Source organism: Suricata suricatta, chromosome 11 (assembly GCF_006229205.1).
Source record: "Suricata suricatta isolate VVHF042 chromosome 11, meerkat_22Aug2017_6uvM2_HiC, whole genome shotgun sequence".
Taxonomy (NCBI): domain Eukaryota; kingdom Metazoa; phylum Chordata; class Mammalia; order Carnivora; family Herpestidae; genus Suricata; species Suricata suricatta.
Window position 1 is genome coordinate 64244847 of NC_043710.1, and position 22614 is coordinate 64267460.

The window sequence follows — 22614 nt, forward strand, 5'->3', positions numbered from 1 at the left end:
GTCTCTCTCTCTCTCTCAAAAATAAATAAAAAACAGGAAAAAAAATTTTTTAAAAAGAATTCGGTGGCCAATTCCAGAAAAAATAAAAATTCCAAGAGTTTGGTGGTCAATTCCAGGAAAAAGAGACAAACTACAAAAGAAAGTGAAGACAGGAAACCAATGGAGGAGCTACGCAGGACGATGAAAAAGAGGCAAGCAGCTTTCTTTAAGGGTGGGGTTTTCTATATTGGACCTGCCATCTCGCACGTGGCCTCTTTTGGGAAGTGGATCACACAACATATGGCCTTAACTGTAGAAGTCAATGATTTTATGGGAAGTTTCTTTGTGGTCAGTGGAAGAACCAGAAGGAGCAACAGATAGAGTTCAAATCTCTTCTGAAAGGACACTGTAAATCAAGAGAGAAAAAGCATGGATATTCTCTGTAATGATCTCTCCTTCATCACTTCCTTTGTTCTCTCAAGCATGTTATCAGGACTTCATAAAAGCAGCCAAGGCTGTGTGCAGTTCTTTTTTTTTTTTTTTTTTTTTTTTACCATCAGTCCCAAATGAATATTGTAAACATCGGAAAATTTTCCATTTACATAGTCGGGGGAGGTATTTTCAGTCATTTAAATTTTTCTAATTACTAACCAATTCCCTTTTTCCAGGTCTCCCAATTTAGCATGCAGAATGCTGCTCCCCACAGAAAACAATTCTCCAGCGAAGTGAGTTTCCATGGTTAGTTGCCAGAGATCTGGATGTGAACAAAGCCAAAAAGCCACTCTCTCTTAGAGAAAAAAAAAAATCAAGAAATCAGGACCCACTGCCCTGGTTCTGTTTCTAACATAAAGTAAATGCTCAGTAAAAAATGAGAATGGAAGCCAATTTGAGAAGAACAGGAAATAAAAGAGAAAGGAAAAAAAGAGGGAAGAAATCTAGTGAAATTGGCTTTCTTGAAACTGGGACTAGAGATTTAACTGTGGGAGCCAGGAAGTTACTGATAAGGAAAAAAATACTGGGCAAGAGGGTACTAGGCTGGGCTTGTTAATGCTTATCCTTTCAAGAAGTCGGTTTTTACAAGAGGGAAATTGAGGCACAGAGATGCTCAAAGTTACCAAACCAGCAGAGGTGGGTTAGAGCTCTGGTCTGTGTGATATAGACTGCGTTCTTTTCCCCCTACACTTATGCTGCCCTCTTCTGTCATTTTGGCTGTCTCCACCCTCAGGTCTGCAGGTGACATTCCTCTGACAGTCAGTCACCTATGCCAGGGTGCTGCTGAGTCAAAAGCCCCCGCCCCCCCCACATCCCTTCACAACAGGTCAAAAACAGATGACTTCTAACAGCCGCCTTAGCTCCTGCCAGTGCCTGCCATCACTGTGCCTTTCCATCTCCACAAACAGTCCCCTTCAGGTGAGTTGTCACAGTCCTGGTCTCTCGGGACTGCTCCCTTTAGCCCCAATCATCGTAGTGCAGGGGCTATTTCCCTTCAGCAGCTCAGACACTTGGGCATCATGGAGAGCTCAAGAACCCCCCAGAGCATCTATATTAATGTCAAACCCTTTTGTATTCCCGTGGCCAAGTCAGAGCCTTCCCACCCAGCGCCCTCCTTAAACTGGACTTTCCCCTATGCTGGCTGGGGCCAGCTGTGTGAAAGGGTGACCGCCGGGGGCCAGCGTTAAGTTAATAACTGTAGGGGCAGTAGCTGACCCAGGAGGAGGATCCCTGGAGGCTGCCGGAAACCAGGACTGGGAACTCTTAAACTCTTAAAAAATCCCCTGCACTCACGGCTGCCAGCACCAGAAATGCACAGGACCAGCCCCTGCTGTTCTAGGTACTGAGAGTACTGTGGAGCCCAAGCACGTAATTCCGGATTCTTAAAAATCCCTTTCCTTTATCTCTTCCCTTTACAATTTAGCATTGCACACAGCTTCCTATTGCATTGTTTCCTCCTTTGCAGATCATCTAGCCATCTGGAAAAGTTACCACATACACCGCCCTGCAAGGGTGGAGTCCCTTGATTCTCAGATGCGGCTTCTCACTCTACCTCCTCCCTCTTTTCCTCCCACTGCCCCCTCAGGGTCTCACCTCTTTGATCCTCTCTGGATCTCTGCATCTGCATCTGTGACCACATTCCCTCGGCTTCTCCTTTCTTACCTTTCCTTTGCAGCTGTCTCAGACTCCCTCCTCCTGCTGCTGATCTCTCTCGCCTTTCTCCAACCCCCTCCCTCTGACCAATCTGCCTCCACTTTCGTGCTACATCCTCTTTTCTCTTCTCTAGCTGACTTCTCCTGCTTTGTTGCGAGGACAGCCTATGACTTATTGTGTTTACCACCTAGGCAGAATATTATTCTCCATTTGAAGTCCAAACGGACTTTCTGTGAGAGCCCCATAATTACGCTAAAAGAAAATTAAAAAGTTTTCTTGTTCTACCATCAATACAACTAAAACATTGGGTTGATTGTCAAATATAGGCAAACTAAATGACCTTGCTCTCAGACTGAAATAAAATGATCTCTGCTTGCATTTTCAAATGCTACCTCAGGCTGTCTTGCTCATATTTAATGCTCTGCAGCTCTAAGGCAAGGACAACCCTTAAGTTAGAGGTTTTCTACATCAGGTTCCTAGGGAAGCTCCCAGTGATTTATAGGGCTGTGGAGCTGCTGTAAAACATTTTTTAAAAAGCCCACTTGTTCCTGTCTAATGTAGACTGCTGCCGCATATCAAGAAACTGATAGAATGTTTGCCTCCTTCTTACCACTGCAGTTACAGGCTGAATATTCTAGATTCATCTACCCCTAGCTCCTTCCCTAGCACCAGCCAGTTAATAGCAGCTTAACCTTGGGCTTTTAGGGTATGGGCGTAGCTCAAGGCTTATACTTCCATGTAACCTTCATTTCTTATCCATCCTTCACCAAAAAGTAATGCCCTCTTAAAAGCATGAAAACATTACTGTGTTGATGTAATTTGAGTACGTACCCCAGATACAAAATATGGGGTTGAAGAAGCACTCAGGCGGAAAAGTTCTATTGGAAAAAATGTGAAATAGCAGACTGACAACCAAGAATAACAGATAACAATAGGTGATTATGCACGCACACCTCCTGTTTACAGAGAATACATCTAAATATTGCTTCTTCTCAAAACCTGGTATAATGAGAAAGTCCGGTAAGCCACGAAAAAGGTGTGGCTTTTTTTGAATAGAAGACAAAAAAATGTGTTAAAAATCATAAATCACTAAGAAAATATGTATAATTATACAATGTGTTTTTTTAGGATAACATATGTAATAGTATCTGTTGTAACTATGAAAATTTACCCATTTTTTTTTCTTTAAAGCTAGCATGTGGGTGCCTGGTCACGTAAGTTTCCTTTCCGGAGTGCAAATATACTCAAGGGTTAGTAAATGGGTGAGGTTCTCAAAGCAAAGAACTTGTATTTGACTTTCAGGCATGTAGTCATTTACATGCTGATCTTTATGAATTACACATATGCGATAAAGTAATTAACTTCCTTAGTTCTTTAAGGAAAGCAAGCTGTTCTGCACTTACTTATATGTGTGTACATGTATATGTGTGTTTATGCTATGTATCAAAATATAAATAAGTTAGAATAATTTCCTATTTGATTAGTGCTTTTATATCCCACTAGGTGACAAAATGCAGAGACTGGTATATTTTCCAGAATGTTCAGTAGATATGACCCTGTCACCAATTAGCTTTGGAATTTATGCTTTAGTTCCTTCATTTATTAAACAAACATTGTGCAAAGGAGTCTATGAGGTCCCATTCAGAGTTATGTTTTGTGATTCAACCATGCAGTTTAAAAACAGACTGACTGTAAGATGTTTGATTTTTCAGAGAGCTATGTACCTATCCTGCTTCCCTCCATTCCTTTGTTTGCTCATTCAGACACTCATTCTAGAAGCATTTATTTTGGACTTACTATGTGTCAGGTCCTATGCCCTGTCTCAAGGATGGAAGACTACTTAGAACAACCTCTGTTCTTGAGCTCAGGCTTTAAATGGGGATCTCCCATTTTACAGGATTTCATTTCAAAGATTGCAATTGTAGAAAATCAAAGTTTCTTTTTTTTAAAATGTTTTTTTATTTATTTTATTACAGTGAGAGACAGAGCATGAGAGGGGGAGGGGCATAGAGAGAAGGAGACACAGAATCTGAAGCAGGCTCCAGGCCCTGAGCTAGCTGTCAGCACAGAGCCCGACGCGGGGCTCGAACCCACGAATGTGAGATCTGACCTGAGCCGAAGTCGGAGGCTTAACCGACTGAGCCACCCAGGTGCCCCGAAAATCAAAGTTTCTACGCAAGAAACCTAACGTGTATCCATGCCATTAAGTGCTGTGGATAATCAGCATTTCATTTTGGAGAACTCTCTCTCTCTCTCTTTCTCTCCTTCTCTCTTTAAATCAATGAGGGCAGTGTGACAGAAGGGAAAGAGTATGGGTTTTGTCCAGCAGATTCAGGTTTGGAATTTTCACACTGCCATATACCTGCTGTGTGATTCGGAACAAGTCACCTGCTCTGAGACTTTATTTTCATATCTATGAAGCGATAACTGGAATATCCACTCTCGAAGAGTTGCAGTTACATTGAGGACCTGCTAAGATAAGATGATATACAAAGCTACTCAAGGAATAACTGCTGTTGTTTTTAATATGGGAAGTTGGAAAACATTCCTGATTCAATACTGTTCTCAAAAGAGTAAACCAATAAGAGTAGCTTTTTCACCCTGCACCCTCTGAAGGCTCTTTCGTGCTACTGTCTCCAGCTGTAACCTCTAGCCAAGAGACTTGGATTGAGACTTCTGTGAGAATTATAAACCCATATTGGTTTGAACCACACAAAACTGCCAATATTTAACTGGACCTACAAAAGGGACAATTTCACATGGTTTGGCTTAATATCACTAGAGGATGCTACCACTAAAAACACACCTCAATTTCTTACTTTTCAATATAAATGGCATATAAAACTCAAAAATCATTCCTTAGATGAAGGAAGAAATGGTAAAATAAATCTGCCTGGTCCCTCTCTCCAGAATAGTGTTAAAAGGTTCAAGTTTGAGTTTGATGTGGTGGAAATTTCAGCCTCAGGCAACAGGGTATAGAACATTAAAATCCATATTTATTGTTGGCCGTTAAGGGAAAGAGGAAATCTTTGACTATTTTGAGGGAACAACACAGGAATATCAGCTAACAAGCTGGAACTTGTTCTGACTCTGACATATTACTGAGCAAAAGATTAGAGGAAATTAGTATGAAAGAGAGAGAGAGATTTCATTTGTTTTTCTTTCTTTTTTTTGGGGGGGGGCTACGTATGTGGGAGAGACAGAGGACTGGGAGGGCGTAGGAGAAGTGTGAGAGGATATGTGGGAGGAGAAGTGTTTAAAATGTTCAGAGGAAACTAAAATGAAGACAGGAGAATGTATGCAGGGGTGCAGGTTCCAAAACCAGCGATTCCGACAAGGACTTCCAGGGCTGCCGTCAGCGTCCTTTCCCGGGAGCGTGTGACCTTCCATGTGCGCTCTCCACCGGCTGGGAAAGCGCCAGCGTACTGACATCCACATGCCATGCTGTCGTCCTTGCCTCGGGAAAGCCCAGCTTAAATCCTAATTCTACGAATTTCTCCCTAGTAAGTAAAGGACATTTACTTTCTCCATCCTTAAAACTTAAGCAAATAAAAACTACTTGCATTTCTTCCAACTCCCTCCTTCCAAGTATTTTGTCAATGGCTGATGGTTGTTTTCAGGGGTAGTGTGTGAGCCAAGAAGTACAGCTGCACATCTGACACGGCCTCTAGAACTCTTTCTTGGTGTGCATCTGCTGTGATAATCCCTTACTTGGAGCTTGCAGTAAGGTAATCTTTGCTGGGAACAACTTTGTCATCTTCATGAAAAGACTGCCATGTTTAAGATCCACTGTCCCACGCTTCAGTTTGCTTTCATCGACATCCACAAAGGCAACTTCATCACTCACGCCCTGCTAATAAAATGGTGACAGGGGCACCTTCAGGCGGTTAAGTGTCTGACTTCGGCTCAGGTCATGATCTCGCGGTTTGTGAGGTCAGGCATCATGTCCGGCTCTGTGCTGACAACTCAGAGCCTGGAACCTGCTTCAGATTCTGTGTCTCTGTCTCTCTCTTCCCCTTCACCACTCACACTCTGTGTCTCTCTCTCAAAATAAATAAACACTAAAAAAAATTGTTTTTAAATGGTGATAGACCAGCCCATACTAACCAATCCAGTTCTTGTAATGGAGACATTTTTGTGATGATTACCTCTATGAAGGTGAAATTCATCATAAGTTTATATTTATGCTGGACATTGGCATCTTAGATATTAGGGTACGGGACCAACCGAGCCCAGGCAGGATGCTTATCTGCTGTAGGAGACACAGAGCCTATCCTGCCCCAAGGAAATGCTGTAGCACCCACTGTCTGGCTGACTCACAAAACTCCTATGGTCCTACTCATGGCAGCTCACTCAAGAGATAAGAGATAGAGGCTCTCTCACCGAGTAAGGAGGGAAGACGCTCCTCACTGCGTTTACTCCCCTTCACTGGGCTACTACAGCGGTGTGAGGCCAGCCCTACCTCCTGCCTTACAGGGACCCCCAGAGAAGACCTCTCATGGCTGCTCATACAGAGGAAGTCAAGGGCTTCTCCAGCAAATGAATCCCAAGTTCTACCATTTTACAAATACATATTGACTCCCATATTGGAAATGCTTAAAGGGCCAACGTAGACCCTTGAATTTGTTATTTTTCTAAGTTTAGTGTGTATGCCAGGTTAGAACCAGTCCTTCTGACTCCAGACCCAGCATGCTTAAGGATCCCAATCTCTAACTCCATTTCCCTGATCTCACTCTCTTCAGGGCTTTGCAATTTCCCTTTCACCTTCTAATATATCATGTACGCTAATCCTAATCTGTTGCCTCTTGATTCCTTTATAAAAATGCAGTGACTGGAACAGAACATATGACCCTATGAAGGTCCTGTCCAGAGTGGGGTCTAGAAGCATGTCTCCTTCCTACGCACCAGCACTACATTGTTGTAATTTAGCTTCTATAGTATCTATAGTATAGATACTGTGGCAGCAGCATCTGGTGGCTTCTGTGGTCGCCTAAAACCGAAAGATCTTCTAAGCAGCTTCTATCCTGTGTCTCCATTCTAAGCGGGTACATTTAAGTTTTGAAACTGTGTTTTCCTGGACTGTCTGCCAAGGCAAGGAATTCTCTATACCTAGTAAGTGTAAGCATTCAATAGTGTAAGCATTTACAGAATTTATGTCAGTAGTTCACTTTCTTATGGATACTTACTGGTTTAATACCTCAGCACCAGTTTTTCCATTGGAAAATGGACAAGAATATATTCTCTGCTAGTTTTGTGGGAAGTTCAAATGAGAGAGTGCACAAAATGTGTTATTATCACAGATAATCTGGGTTTTAATACCAAACCAGAAAGCTAATTATAACCGCTAAACCTGTAATCACAGAAGCTACAGGCTTATAGGACCTACAGGTCCTATAAACGACCCTAACCATAAGGATCATCTATCCAGATTTTAATCAGAAAAAAGAATTTACAATCCTGTTTACCCTTTAACTAAGACTTTCAATGTTTGCTTACATTGCCCTCTAGTGGTGGCTATGCAGAACACATAACTACATTTTCCACATTTTTATTTTTGAGATGTTAGTCACAATCTTACAAACATTCTTTAAATACTGTTACATTACGTACCTTCCTATCAGTTGGTAACACGCTAATTCTCAAGTTATAGGGACAGTGCCTACTAGCATTGTGCCCTACACAACATAGATGTACAATGTTGTGCATTATTTGTTATGCATCATTTTATTATCTTCACAAAGAATCTACGGACTTAAAAGTAATAATCTAACTTTATACTCAGTTATTAAATATTTACAGGATATCTATTATATGTGAGAAAAACAAGACAGACTTTTCCCAGCTTATAATCTCCTGAGAAAAACAGAGTATTAAATACGTCATTGCAAACTGGCATGGTAAAGACTGTCATTGGGAAAGAACCGTGTATATTGTATGCATTAAGAAACTCTAACCTGGGCGCCTGTGTGGCTCGGTCAGTTAAGTGTCTGATGTTAGCTCAGGTCATGATCTCACAGTTCCTGGGTTTGAGCCCCGCATTGGGCTCTGAGCTGACAGCTGGGAGCCTGGAGCCTGCTTCTGATTCTGTGTCTCCTTCTCTCTCCACCCCTCTCCAGCTCATGCTCTCTCTCTCTCTCTCTCTCTCTCTCTCAAAAATAAGTAAAAATGTTAAAAAAAAAAAACAAAAAAAACTCTAACCTGAATGTGTTTCTCTGTGGTGGGAAGACCAGGGTGGGGTTTGAGAGGAAAGTAGTGAGAAGGCACTTTGAGAGTGTAACAAGTAATGTGAGATCTTTAGATGATCTCAATGAATAGAAGTTACTCAGAAGGCTGTGGGGAGTGGGGCGTTTTCAAAGGAAAGACACGATGTTAAACAAGGTTAGATAATGGAGAACTGAGGGTTTTAGAGATAAGGCCAGACCTTTTTTGAAAAGCTATATTGGGGAATTTAGCCTTTATTATGAAGATTAATTTATAACCAGCGAACACTGACAATGCAAGAATGTGTGCCTTCACTTTTTTACTTTTGTTTTTTAAACTCATTAAAGGGAAAATTCTAGTTATTAATCATCAAGTCATTGTTTAAGAAATGTTCAGTGTGTCCTTTTTCCATGCCCAAAGTTTCCTCAAATACATCCATTCCTAGAATTGTTAGATCTGGAAGGGCCTTGACAGTCCATGAGTCTCTCTGGTTTCAGTTTGGGGGCGGGGGGAGGTTGCTCACACGGCACTGAGGGGCTGTAGCTGGAAGCTGTTTTTCCTTGAGCTCAAATTCCTCAATCTGGGATTCAGAATATCATAAATATGTCCACAGAATAAAACCACATGAAAAAAAATAGCCATGGTTTAGTGCAGATGATGTTGCACATCAAACACAAGAGATGTGGGCAGTCAATGTTTCTGTAGCTTGGGCTGCAGCAGCATTTCCAGCACGGTCCATCGGGAAAGCCTCCCTCCAGGGTAGATGTGAACATAGAGAAATAACAAGCAATTGAATTATATGGAAGATTAACTACTGGCCTTTCATGGATCTCTCTCTTTCCTTCAAGCAGCAGAATCATCGATCAGTTCCTGTTAGGGAATGGGCAACATTTTTCATTTTGAGATTTCTCAAGCAATTTTGGCTTCCTAGGACTTCTGGCTGATTCTCAGTGTTTGGTTACTTGTAAAAATGGGAGTCCTACAATATTCGAACAAGCAACAAACCCACATATTCTTTCAGATTTTAATTCACTTTTAGTTACTTGAAATTATATTTTAATTTTTTTAATGTTTTATTTATTTTTGATACAGAGAGAGACAGAGCATGAGAGGGGAAGGGGCAGAGAGAGAAGGACACAGAACCGGAAGCAGGCTCCAGGCTCTGAGCTAGCCGTCAGCACGCGGGGCTCGAACCCATGAACGTGAGATCTGACCTGAGCCGAAGTCGGAGGCTTAACCGACTGAGCCACCCAGGCACCCCTTGAATTATATTTTAAAAGGCGAACAGTTTTAAAATCTAACCATTGTAAAAACTGCTAACAAATATGATTGGTATAAAATCCCACAGACAGGTCAGATACCAAGTGGACACAGTTCTATGCAAAATCTTTTACTGCCATCTAGTGGATTCTTAAGAAGTAGCCTCAGTCACAATATGCTATTATTTACTGTATCTTAGAGTACAAGGTTTAAATGTATATGAAAATATCTGGAAAATGTATGAAAAAAGAAGAGCTAACTATTCAGGGTCCCATTTTATTTGACCACTTTTGGTGCATTTATTTAACTTCTCCATGGCTTGGTTTCTTCATGAAAAGTATGTGTTATAATAATGGTGCATTCCCTGCCTATTGCAAGTTTGCTTTGAGAATTCAAACACAAAATTGCTCTGTCAACCACAAAGTATCCAGAAACAATGCATTATTATCATTGTTATCATGCAGCACCACTAGATCAATGATGCCCAACAAGATAAATATGGTTCTGACTGAAGAGTCCAGACCTTAGTGCCTGCCTTCAAAGTGATTTATCTTCGGGGCTTTGGGGACAAGAGAGTAGTGTTTCCAGTGAAAAGAATCCCTGGAGATCATTTTTTCCTGGCGCAGATAATACTGTGGGCCTGGGGCCTGGGGCCTGAGGAAGAGATATTTTCCTTTTTACTGATGTGCGAGTGGGTCCTGGCATTTCGAGAGCACAGTAAATATGTAGTCGAGAGAGAGCTTCCTCTGCTACCCTCAGGATACCACTCACTGACCCACACTTCAGTCATTTCCTTGTAAGCTTTTCAGCTTAGTATTTTCTCTCCTGAACAACTTAAACTGGAAAACTGAGGCAAATATGTTGGATCATAGATGACACAGTCTACCTAAAATTCATGTGTGCATTTTAGGGAAAAATTTGGAACAAAAGCTTCAAAACGGTTTTCCTTCCCTTAGGGAAGGTTTCTTCAAGGTCTTTCATTCACAACTTACTCACTACTCACTACCAGCTCTGTGTACTTAGCACTGGGTTAGGTCCTGGGACACAGTAATGGTTAAGACACAGGTTTATTCTCAAGGAACTCACTGTCTGTTGAGGAAATATTCATGCAAACAAAACAAGACCAAAAGGAAAGCATGGGGCATTATTGAACTGTGGGGACACCATCTCCCATGTATCTGAACCCCATTTAGGGCTTAGGGATCTTTTGTATGCCCTTTAATTTGGTCTCCGCCTGTTCAACAAATTTCTCCCACCTCTGAACTCTTGAAGGTCTTAACTATAAATAACTAGTGCCCCTGGTGATAACCTGGTTAGTTTTCACCAAGCCAGTCTCCACCAGACTTTTTTACCTGCGATTGATCTTAATAATTAAGATCAGTTATGACAGGATATGGCTTCAAACATAATCCTAATTCCTTCCTTCCTGATGTTTTTATAATTCTAAAAATGTATTCAGCATCTACTATATGTTAGGAATTTTGTTTTTAGCAATTCTCAGCATTCATTTTGAGACACTGTAATTTCAGAGCATCAACAACACCCTCCCCCCTCCCCAACCATGGGAATTTCCATGGAGATGAAGATAGAATTTTCTGCAGGATAACAATGTGATCACCTAGAATGATTGCAGCATTTGTCTGGTCTTATTCCCTACTTGTTCCCAATGTCTCTTCATTGCCCTTGCACACTCTCCTAGTTCCTTTTGCCCCTGAATATGGTCTTATTTAAGGGTTTGTCTTCCTTCTCCCTGATCTGATCTGCCATTAGACTCCAGGCCCTGCAGGGCAGAGATCCAGCTATTTAACTCTTTGTTTTTAAAGCTTGCCGTGTCATTATGATCTTTATGTGGGTCTCAGAGGGATCCTGTTACCATTCAGCATGTGTCTCTCCTCTCTTTTCCATCAGCCGGCATGAGTCAGGTGGGTTCCCCAAACTATGCATTAGCTGGAAGTTCATACCTCCTGACCCGTGACTGCTGTTACTTCAAGTCCTACAGTTGCTTAGAACCCGGACAGAAGTTAGGAAGCAGAGCAAGGGCCAAAGCCACCCTTGGCAATTTGGAAATAGTAAGAAAGGGAAGCAGGTCATGCAAGGGCAGAGTGCTGCTGAGAGAGGTGCTCACTGACTCTCCTCTCATGGGCATTCTAGGTGGGGAAGTGAGTGCTGCTGCTGGTGGTGGTGACGATGATGATGACAATGACGATGGAGGAGGAGGAGGAAAAGGAGGAGGAGAATGGTTTGATATTTGATATCAAATAACTTATTTATTTTAAACAACAAAAGAGTAGAGTGAGAAGACTAAAACAATGTGGTTGTTCTTTCCTATCACATCTTCCGTGCCTAATAACCATGCTCACGCTTTACCCCTCTACTAGAATAGCACCCCATGAAGGAGGGATCAATGTCTGGTTACTTCTCTCTTCCCTCTAGCACCCAGATTAGTACTTGGATTATGCTTCATATTTGGTACTTGTGAAGTGCTAGGACCTGTTCAGGCTCTGGGAATATAGCAATAAACACAATAGATCAATAGCAAGTATTTAACAATAGGAGGTATTTGATTCTTAAAGAATTCAAAACTAAAAATTACAGTCATATATATGATGTGCTTTCCATCACATTATATTTAGGTGAACTGATAAATAAATCACTAATTTTCCCCTCTCTACATCAATGCATACACACTGTTTCCATCAGCACAAGCACTGTTATAACAACAGAATCTACCCTCCCATCCCATCCACTCCCCTTTTCAGCAAAACTTAAAGGAAGATATCACTTAAAGGAAGTAAACACTGTCATTAGCTTCTTTCCTTCCATTCTCTCAGAAATCTGTTCTGTATGGATTCTCACCCAATTATACTATAGACACTGCTTTTTCATTTGAATCAGTAAGTTCCATGTTAAATTCAGCAGTTAATTTCTAGTTCCTATCTTATGTGACTGGTCAATAGCATTTGAAGCAGTCGGTCCCACTCTCTGGAAAGACTTTTTCTTCTTAGCTCCTGGGTTCTACCTGATTTCTCCTACTTTACTTGTTCTCCTCTTCTCCCTGAGGAGGACTTTTGTGCGCTAGGGTGAGTTCATCTCTACTTGTTACCTGTTCCACTTGGAGAAGTATCTCCATCTCCGCTTGTCTTATGATCAGGCATAAGACTTTGTAGTCACCTTTGACAACTTCCTTTCTCTTTTATCCCATACTCAATCTTTCAGGAAATCTGCCAACTCTCCCTTGTAAACAAATCCAGACTCACTCTTCCCTTCCTCCACTTCTACCATGGTTATCCACCTCCACTGTCTCTCAGGCTGACTATTCACGTAGACTCAAGCTTGTCTCTTGCTTCCATCCGTGTCCCTGGGTCTCGCTGTCAACACAGCGGCCAGAGTGATTCCTCTTAAAATGTAGGTGAATTCACATCTTTTCACTTCTCTGCTTATAATCCTCCAGGGCTCTTCCTGGTTCTCAGAGTGAAAACCAAGCTGTCACAGGGGCCTGCCAGGCTGTGCTCTCCATGGCCCAGCCATTATTCCTCTGTCTTCACCTACTGTCCTACTCCTCTCCCTTTCTCCCATCCCAGTCCTTCCAGACTGGCTTCCTCAATTCACTGGCATGCACCCTCCACAGAGTTGATGCAGGGAGTTCCCTCTGTCTGAAACTACCTCAGACACTTCAAGTCTTTGCTAACATGTCACCTTCTCAAGTGAGGACCACCCGGATGACTTTATTTAAACTTTCAACTCCTCTCTCTGTACTCCAAATTCCCCTTACACTATACTTCTGGTTTTCTACACTTTCTAATAGATTATATAACTTACTTAACCATTACTTAAAAAATTAAATTCTTTGCTTTTCCCACTAAAATGTAAACACCGTGAGGCAGCAATTTTTCTCTCTCTTTTTTCTTTTCTTTTTTTTTTTTTTTGAGAGACTGAGAGAGACAGCACAAGCAGGGGAGGGTCAGAGAGAGAGGGAGACACAGAACCGGAAGCAGCTCCAGGCTCTGAGCTAGCTGTCAGCACAGAGCCTGACGCGGGGCTCGAACCCACGAACCGTGAGATCATGACCTGAGCCGAAGCCGGACGCTTAACCGACTGAGCCACCCAGGCGCCCCTCTTTCTTTTTCTTTTTGTAACTCTTTTATTCCTAATACTGACGATAGTGCCTGGCACATAATGGCTCCTGAATACACGTTGCATGAATGAATGAATGAATGATTCGTTCTCATTAGGCACCATGCCAATGACCTAAATACATTATTCAATGCTCTCATCACTTATAAAATTACAAGGGCTTTAAGAGTTCTGTGCCACAAATGGGGATAAAGACTAAATACAGCACCTCCAGAAGTGTGGCCTGGTGGGAAGTGGCCAGGGTGATGATCTCAAGGACAGCATTTTTAACAGACTGTGCTTCTGCAGGATTTCCTCCCTGGCCTCTGACACGGCCTCCCCAGCCTTGCTGAAGATCCAGGGAGCTACGTGTTGTTTCTCCAACAAATTCCTTTTTCATTTAAGTCACTGACCCGGCTGCCATCTGGAGTGCAGAACTCTCGCACCTAATTCACCACCCACACTCCCATCAGGCACACTCCTTGAGTAGTTGGCATTACAGGTGAGGAAGCTGGCTGTGACAGAAGGCGGATGCGGGGTTAGGAAATCACTGAACTCTTCAGCTTCTTCCCATAAAAAGTGGCAAAATGATTACTTTCCAACCCATCCTGAAGGAATGCTATGTGGCTCAAATGAGATAATGTCCACACAAGGGACTCTGTACATAGAAATGGTGATACAAATGAAGGGTTATTAGAGATTAGCTAGCAAAGGAGGTTAGTCAGAGGCAAAAGTCTACTGGAGCTAAAAAAAAAAAATCAACCCATTTTGAGTTGTGGATCACTCCTTCCTTAAACTAGAGATCTCTGCAATGCTTCCGCCTTACCAGGCTCAACCATGACAGGCATTTCAGTGTTTACATGGAGAAGGCACAGGAGCAAGTGTTTACCCCTTGAGCTGTATATAGGAGCTCTTAATCATCTAAACATCTCTTTGGAAGAGGAGCACATATTATAAACACATTTAAAAACTAATAACACATATTTAACATTTAGCATGTAATAGAATACTGACCTAATATGTTCCTAATCTGTTGGAATTCTTATTAGTCAATTAGAAAGGACTTATCTGATTTGGAAAATATATTCCGTGGGCCAGAAAGCTTAAAGATTTAAGATATTCTGAATCTTAAGGATGCAAAGGGCCCTCTGGGACACAGGTAAGGATTAATACAAATGAGAGGAACCCTAGGATTCCCAGGTGCCTTCAGAGAAGTAGGCAAGGATGAGTCTTTCATTCATTCATTAAACATGTGCTCAGTAGCTAGGTTCTGTTAAGCAGTGGATGTGGAGATGAATCATAGTCTGTGCCCTCTACGGAAGGGTCAGAGGATCTAGATGTTGCTTCTAAGTCACCTCAATCTTAGAATCTATGTGTACAACGGCTTCCTGGGGTGGTTCAGACATCTCCTTGTAAATGCTCTATCATTTCAGGCATTTATGTTTTTCTCACTAAATGGACTTAAAGTGTGGATGGCCTCAGACATAAACAAACTGAAAAAGTCAATTCTTTCTGAATGCTGGCATTATAGAAAAAACATAGCTTTGAAACCAGAAGTAACAGAGGTTCAAATACCACTGTCACTGCTGACTATCTGTATTTTGGGCAAATCATTTCATGTTCTGTTCAAGGTTGTTGTTAGGATTCGGTGAAATCATAGTATACTACCCAGCACAATACTTGGTACTAAGCAGATACACTATGGATATTAGGCATTTTATCCCTAATTCTCCACTGTTCTTTCTTTCTCTTTGTTGGGAAGCTTCTCCTCCAGAAAGCCTTCTCACATTCCCAGGCTGGGCTAATGATAGCCTCTTTGTGCCCATGTGCTTCCCCAGAAATTTCTATCAGTACTTCCGTGTTATCCTGGAAATCACCATTTATGTGTGTGCCTCCCCACATGAGCCTATATGTTCACTAAGAACACAATGACATTTTTTCATGTTGTATCCTTAATGCCTAGTAGTTTTTGGCACTTAGTAGATGCTTAGTAAATGTATGCAGTTTAGTTTTATGCGGAAAGGTTAATAAGTTTGTCCAATGCTCCACAAACTCCCTCCTCAATTATATTTCTGTCTGATGAGGGCTTTCCAGATTTCCTCTTCAGTCTTACATATTTGGGTTATACTCTCCCCACCACACCTCTGAACTCTAGAAATAATATTTTAATGTGGAAATGTTCCTTCCTCCAAACAAAGCACTTGCATGAGTTCTGGAGATTAGTTTGAGGCAGAATTCCTAGAAGTATGTTCCATTATAGGGTGATCTATACTCCAAGTGGAAAAAGATTCTTTAGTTAATTAAAGTTAGAAAAAAATGCTTCAATAGCACTTCTTTATTTGCTACAGAATTTCTCAGATTCTTCATTCAATCACCAGCCTTTTGTTCATGGAACATTTCACAGATCTAGTATTATACAGAATGCATTTGTAGAAATATTACTTTGAGAAAAATTGGAATTGATATCACTGAAGTTCAGACTTTTGAAAGCGGGATAGAGTTGAGTCATGAAATAGTCGTCCTATAGGTTATCTATTAGAAATCTGACTTGAACTGCATGTTTCCTGATACTATTCTTTAAAAAAATTTTTTTAAACATTTATCCATTTTTGAGAGTGAGAGAGATAGAGCATGAGCAGAGGGAGGTGCAGAGAGAGAGGGAGACACAGAATCCAAAGCAGGCTCTAGGCCCTGAGCTGTCAGCACAGAACCTGACAGGGGCTTGAACTCATGGACTGCGAAATCATGACCTGAGGTGAAGTTCGATGCTTAACTGGCTTAGCCACCCAGGTGCCCCTCTCTTGATATTATTCTTGCTGCAGCTCTACAAGTGGTTTTATAGAGAGTATTAATAACAATAAGTAGTACTCAAGAAATGTATCAGAAAATAGCAATGTTAATTTTGCTTTGCTACTTTGCCCATATAGCTTATTGTGTTTATGCATTTGATAGGTATCATTTATTAGCCAGATTCAATGTCAGACAACAGAGATGCTTTCTAAATGAAGTCTGGGGCAATCCATGAATTCTCTGGTCCCCTTTTAGGTACTAGTGAGGAACACTGTGAGTTCCTTTGTAGAGGAAATTTAGTACACGCACAGGCGCCTGGGGGGAGTTTGCGCCATCAACATGGCTGTTCCTTTGGTATAATAGCGAAACCCTTCCATGTGAATTGCCGATAAGTAATTCCCGTCCTGAGCCCTCCCCGAGTGACCCACAGCCCTGGCTGCCAGAAGACTCCATTTCCCTATAATTCTGCAGCTGTGGCACTATGGCCATTCACTGGATGGGCTGGTGCTAAATTATACATGCCAAATTACTAAATATTTTGAGTATTACTCCTGATTGAATGAGAAAAGAAACCGGGGTGGCTGGGACCTAAGTGCTGGTAGAAGTGTGTATACGTGGCTGGTGAGGCAGGCAGAAGCCGAGCCCAAAAGCCCTGCAGGCCATGTTAAGAACTCTGGACTTTATCTTAAGAACAACAGAAAGTCATTTTAAGAATAGGGGAGAAATGACCAGATCTGATACGTTTTTAAAAGGCCTGCTCTTCCCAAAGGTTGAATGTTATATGTGATAGGGGATGTTTGAACGTCCTGGGAGATCTAAGTAATAAAGGACTTAAGAGTCATAGCTAGGCTTTAATGAGTCCCTACCCTTTGGTGGGTGGGCCAGGGGTCACCCTAGATGGTGAGGCTCTGAAGACAAGGCTGAGGAAAAGTCTCCCCCGCTAGAGCCTTTTCAACGGCTCCTCTGTTTTTATGTGAGGTGGTCCCTGAGGAGGGCAGCTGCTGGGCTCCGAGCTGGGCATGAAGACAAGTCCAGTAAGGTGGAGAGAAGTCTGAGTGGGCCCCTGAGAGGCAAAAGCCAGAGACTGACGAGTCAGTGAGTCTGGAGAAAGTGGGGTTCGGCAGATGCCTGGAACAGGCACGCAGTTTTGTGGGAGGCTGCACAGGCTTTCTGGGCCAGAAACCTGAATTAACTGGTAAGGGTTGGAGCAAAGTCTTTACCTTTTCAAAAACATCATCCATTCTGCTTGGCTAGATTTTCCTTCAGAAGTGTTTAATAGAGGACCCTGGCGTTCCTGCTGCTTTGATTGAGAAAGCACAGGAGGGCAGCGTACAGATGAACAAAGAAAACAAACAAAAAAAAAAAACAAAAAAAAAAAACAAAAAAAACACACACCACTGTTGTTTAATTTGCCAAAAATATTCATAATTCCCTTCAGCTAATATTGTTTCTTTGAGCAAAATTAGAAGATGGGCTGCTGGTTACAAAGCTGTACACAGAGGACAGGGATCTACCCATTTTCCCGGGGGAAGCTGTGCACTCCTCTTTAACTCAAATACAGACGGTGAATCATTCCTGTCTGACAACATCTACTGCTCTGTGTGAGCTTATGTTAGTCTCCGACCCTTGTTGTCTGCCTTTTGTTGCGGGAGAGTGGAATGGGAGGAGCTCAGCCAGAAAAAGTGCAAGGTGAAGGGTAAAGGTTTTGCTGGAGTTCAGGTGACCTGAGGTGTTGAGGATGAGCGGAAAGAAGCTAAAGGTGCCAGTAGGTGAGAGAGGCTTTGTAAGACTCCTGGTCGGAGCTGGTGTGCTTTTGAAACAAGGTGACAAAGCAGCACAGAGCTGGGGAGAGAGCGCTGGTCCCCACATCTGCATGGGCCGCAGAGCCTCTCTGGTGTCTTGAAGGTTCTTGGTTTTAGGAATATAGAGAAATAGACCCTTAAGCAGATGGCCCATATTATATGGTCACTGAAAGGAATGGGTTTGTAAGCCCTCAAAAGGATCACTTCAGGGAATCAAAGAAATACTTTGGGATTTTTTAGTGGGGGGAGCAGGAGGAGGGCTGGATTTCAGGCATAACCCTGGAAGCAATGGAGCGTTGTCATGTGAGGTAACAATGGAACGGTGACTTTTTCATTGTCCAAGGATGACAAATAGGGTATAAATTGATCACATTCTTTTTTGTAAGTTTATTTATTTTTGAAATAGAGAGAGACAGAGCATGAGTAAGGGAGGGCAGAGAGAGGGAGACACAGAATCTGAAGCAGCTCCCCTCTCTGAGCTGCCAGCACAGAGCCCAATGCGGGGCTCAAACCCATGAACTGTGAGATCATGACCTGAGCCACAGTTCAACGCTTAACCAACTGAGCCACCCAGGCGCCCCTAAAATGCTCACATTCTATTTGAATAATTTGACAATAAGGACCTGGCAAATGGGCTCTAAACACGAAGGTAGCAAGGTAACCTGAGAATTAATGAAACATCCAGGTGATCTGTGACAAATGTGTACTCTTTCTAAATCCACAATACAATTTCAACTTTAATGTAAAGATGCATCATTATCTATTGTACCTTCACCTCAACAACTGCCGCATTTCACTTTTGGCAACACACATTCCCAGCCATGTTTTCTGAAACACGGTTAAATACCTGAAAGTCCATCAAGGGTGAGATTTGGCCTTAGCAAGGTCAGCTGGGGCGCTCTTTTTGAGGGTTTTGAGGAATGAAATAACTAAAATTGCATGGTGACACAGAAAGAATTTTATAGGGGTATTGCTTCTACATGCTCTGCTCCACATTTTCCATAACAAAGCATTGAAACAAATAATAACAGAAGCATTCTTATCTTTTCCTCTGCAGGAAGAGTGCCTGAGGAGGCTACTGCACTAGTTAATGTGACTGCATGCTGAATGTCCTAAATTCGTCTCCACCAATCCATCAAGAATATGGTTCAATTATTGAATAAGACTTTCTATAACAAATGCCAAGAAGTAGTATATATATATAAAGGAGAAATTAGAAAATATCACTCACAGTATGTGTATAGAATGTAGCCTAAAGATGATTTCTCTATCTTTCAGCTTCTCAGCTAGTTTAGTTCTGTAGTTTTGGCAAGGAGGGATAATAAAGGGATAATAAACATCTTCAGGCTGCCATGTTTAGACAATGCATGAACACTAGATGGCGCCCATAATCTTAACGTAGTAAAAGGCTGCTTGCTTTTCTTTATAGGCAAATATGGCTACCTTGTTAGGAAGACTCAAGGGAATTAGAAAAATATCTACTCAAGCATTTCCTACTACTGTTCTCCTGTGAAGTACTCCTCACGCAGAGGTTTGATGATCAAATATATTTGGGACAAGATGCGTATTTTATCTGCCTCTGAAGAGATTTCCAGCACACACTGGTAAACAGATGTTTTTGAAAAGTTCTTTAGTGGAGAAACCCGATACCAGAGAACCCTTTCGCTCATTAGCACCTTAATTCAATCCTGCTCTTTTACTGTCCAGGGAAACACACTTTGGGAATGCTCATTGGGTCCAAGCCCCTGTTCCAAAGAAGGAATAACTCAAACTCTATATAAAAAGCCTTCTTTTTAATAGTTATCTGACATTTTTTTAAAAAACACTGAACACTTTCTTAAAGCAAAATTGTTAGTAGTAATGGAAGAACTGAGTACTTATGATGTGCTTGATTCGAAGCATTTTGTCTCCTTTCTTTCCTGAGTATGCCACTATATCTATATTATATCTACATCCATATCCATAACCAAATCTATGTATTCACATATAACAGATATATTAACATATTTGCTTTTAGGCTGTGAACATTTTAAGGTAAGGATGTTTATCTAATTGATCTTTTGAGATCTCAAGTCTTGATACAAAATCTATCACATAGTAAGTCATTAATAAAATGAATTATCTCTAAAGATTGTATAGTCTGTGTGGGAGAATAGTTCTGGAAAATAGAAATGGACCTGCCCCTGATAAGAAGGGTAGTTATCTCTTATTTAAGTCTCTTTTTGATGAACACCAACTGAGGACAGAGACCTACTCCCACAGCTCTCCTCTCTGGGGATTCCAGTTTTCTTCTCTGAACTCACTTACATTACTGTTAGCATAAGGGGTTTACAAAATAATCTTATTCGATCTAGTAATATGCACTGAATTTGTATTTAACTCGTGATTGCTATACAGAGTTTTTGTTCTTGTGTTTTCCAGCAAGGTATACCTTGTCCTTCTGTGTAAGCCATAGAGGCAAAATACCATCTTCTCCATATTCCAGTGTTAATAATTCCAGTCTGCTGTTTCCCTTCCATATTGTAATGTTTGAGCTTCTCCAGCCTGTTTATTCTTTTCTTTCAGTGTTAACTAATGCAATTCCAATACTGGGCCTTGAAACTAGGCAATTTCTAGTTAGAGTTTAAATACCTAAATACCTTGTTTTGCAAGCTAAGAAAGGAAAGTGTTCCCTCTTTCTTTCAATTACAAAAAGCAGATAATATTTTTATCATTGAACTGTCTTTGCAAATGCTGTACCTAAGAAAGGATATGATATCTGAACGTCAGAGACTATTGTAAAGTTCTGCAGAATGTAACTTCCAAGAAGACTATAATTCTGATAGGTTGCCTTATTTTCTTTTGTGGTTCTGGCAATAATATTTAACTAGATAATTTGCTTTTGAAAACAAAAGCAGTTATGAATTTTCTTTGTTGAGCCATAGATTATTAGCTCATCCCGTTTTCTGCCACATAATAAAAGTTAAAACAAATAAAACCTATAGTTTTAGTGCATTTCTCTGGCTCAGTTTCTTTACCTTTAAAATGAGCTGACCAGCTGGCACAGTTGGTAGAGCCTGAGACACTTGATCTCGGAGCTGTGAATTCAAGCCCCATGGTGGGCATAGAGCTTTCTTAAAAAATGAGAATCAGGCATCAGGTGGTTATAAGGTTAAATCGGTTATAATAGTGACAGACTCAAAAGTAACACAGAAGTCTTAGCTCTTTATAGTTCCGTGTGCTCCTGGGTATGCGTGCACACAGCACTGCTGAATGACACAAGAAGGTGCTGAATGAGACAGCTGACAGGTTTTGAAGAGAGATTGTGCTGTGAGGAGAAAGAACACAGATATGGGGTCAGGAGACTTGATTTTGAGTCTCACATCACAGTCAGTAGCTGTGGAGCTTTGGCCGAATCATTCAGCCTTTCTAAATCTCCTTTTTCTGATGCAGAAAGTGTGAGTAATAACAGCTTTTCCTGACATATAGAACTGCTGTGAAGACCCTGAGAATTAATGCATGTGAAAGTGCCGTGTGGGGGGAGCGCTGTGTCCATGTGCGGGCTGTGGGGAAGTAAGAGCGTGGTCGCCGGGCGACAGATTTTGAGCCAGGGTGGTGAAAATAGGTAAGTATGCTTCACACAGAATTTTAGAGTCTATCTGCTAGGCTGCAGTGACATTGTAAAGCATCACCCCACTGACTTCACAGTATTCCGTTCAGAAAGCATTGTTAGGGAGCCTTCTGGGTACCATTCAGTGTGCTAAATATTGAACTACAAAACCTTATAAGATAATTCACTTTCAGGGAGCTTTTGCCATCTAGTAAAGAAAGGCATGTCAACAAAATTAAGTTACATTTTATGCAGATGGTTCCAGAGTTAGTCGAAGTTTGACCTAACAAATTTTCAACTTCATGATGGTGCAGAAGTGATACATGTCCACTAGAAACTATACTTCAAATTTTGGATTTTGACCTTTTCCCAAGCCAGCAGTATGGAGTACATGCTTTTGTGATGCTGGGCAGTGAGCAGCATCTCCCCCTCAGCCACAGCATCATGACGGTGAACAACTGATACCCTTACAACCATGCTGCACCCATAGAACCATTCTGTTTTTCCCTTCCAGTACAGTACTCAGTGATTTACACGAGATAGACAACGCTTAACAAAATATTATAAAATTGGCTTTCTTTTCAGGGATTCTGCCCAAGCGTAGGCCAAATTTAAGTGCTGTGAACATGTTTAAGAAATGCATTTCTGACTACAGTCTTTTCAGCTTTACAATGGGATTATCAGGATATAACCCTACTGTAAGTTAAGGAAGGTGTGTATATATATATATATATA

General features: G+C 41.5%; 1 protein-coding gene across 8 annotated transcripts in view; it reads right to left on the reverse strand.

Annotated features, from left to right (window-relative positions):
* DLG2 (discs large MAGUK scaffold protein 2) overlaps positions 1-22614 on the reverse strand; it is a 1964578-nt gene that overhangs the window by 324261 nt on the left and 1617703 nt on the right. The gene's annotated exons all lie outside the window — the stretch shown is intronic.